Below are 1,483 nucleotides of genomic sequence, written 5' to 3'. Positions count from 1 at the left end.
CTTCCCTACCCCCTCTCCAGAGCCTCCAAGAAGGCCTCTGGCCTGGCCTGGTGCCCACTCCCCAGCAGAAGGAACAGGCACCACCAAAGCCTCTCCCCCTGATCCTTTCTTGGCAGGACAGCAGGTGCATCCTTACTAGTCACTGCTAACTCAGCTTTGCCTGGGGAACTACTGTTTATGGGGTCATGCAGAGCCCTGGGTTAAGGAATTATTCTTCCTGCCTCTGGCAGTTTTCTCACTGCAATTGAGGGAATCAGAATAGATAAATGTTAAGTTCTTCTCTAGTTCTAAAATTCTAGTTTAAAAATTGCCAGATTAATACTTACCTTGGGGATCCTTCTGGCACTTTTCTATAAGAATAAATCTGTTTTGGAAAAAAACAGGATCGTGATTATCCATCACAGTGACCACTATCTCCAAATCTTTATTCATTCCTTTTATTTATCTGAAGTCTTATCTACCTGGTGAGATAACTTTTTGGGGAGCAGGAACTCTATCCTGTTAAATAGTTCTTTCATTCCTCTACAGTACCTAGCTTAGGGTCTTGCAGGCAGTAGGAAAAAAAGGAAACATCTGTAACTTGATAAAAATATCTCCCAGAAACCTAAACAACAGCATGGTTTTAAAGTCAAGAACAAGAGGATGACACCTATTAGGACAGCTACCATTCATCATTGTTGATTTGAGGTCCCAATAAATGCAATAAGAAAAGTAAACGGGGTATAAGGATTGGAAAGGAAGAGATAAAACTATCATTATTTGCATATGAAATTATGAAAAATGTAAAAATCCCAAGAGAAACAAGTAAATCTTTATTGGAAGTAACAGAATTCAGTAAGGTGGCTCGGTGCAAAATCAAGCGATCAGTACACAAACCTCAATAGCTTTCCTATGTACCCCCAATGATTAATTAGGAAATGGAAGAACGATCCCATTTACAGCAGCAATAAAAGTGTAAAACACCTAGGAATAAACTTTTAAAAAGATGTGTAAGATCTGTGTGATGAAAACACAAACTCTTCTCAATGAAAAAGATGTGTAAGATCTGTGTGATGAAAACACAAACTCTTCTCAATGATGTTAAGAACATATAAATACGTGGCATGAGATACCATGGTCCTAGAATGTTGTAAAGATGTCAATTCTCAAACTAATCTACAAATTCAATGTAATCCTATTCAAATCCTGAGACAGTTTTTTACAAAATTTGTGCAGCTGGCATTTGGTAGTGAAAATGGGCAAGAATAGCTATGAAATGTATGAAAAGACCAAAGAGCACGAGCTTGCCCTACCAAACATATACCTCAAAATGTTATAAAGCAACTGGAATTATGTAGTGTGATCCTGGTACTGGCACAGGAAAAGACAACTGGATCAAAGAAGAGAGGAGTCCAGGTAAAGATGGTGTTTTACATCACTAAAGAAAGAATGGACCGTACAATAAAAACTGCCTTAAAGCAACTGAATATTCATGAAGGGACAA

Source organism: Galeopterus variegatus, unplaced genomic scaffold, assembly GCF_000696425.1.
Source record: "Galeopterus variegatus unplaced genomic scaffold, G_variegatus-3.0.2 Scaffold3417, whole genome shotgun sequence".
Taxonomy (NCBI): domain Eukaryota; kingdom Metazoa; phylum Chordata; class Mammalia; order Dermoptera; family Cynocephalidae; genus Galeopterus; species Galeopterus variegatus.
Note: the sequence above shows the minus strand (reverse complement) of the source record.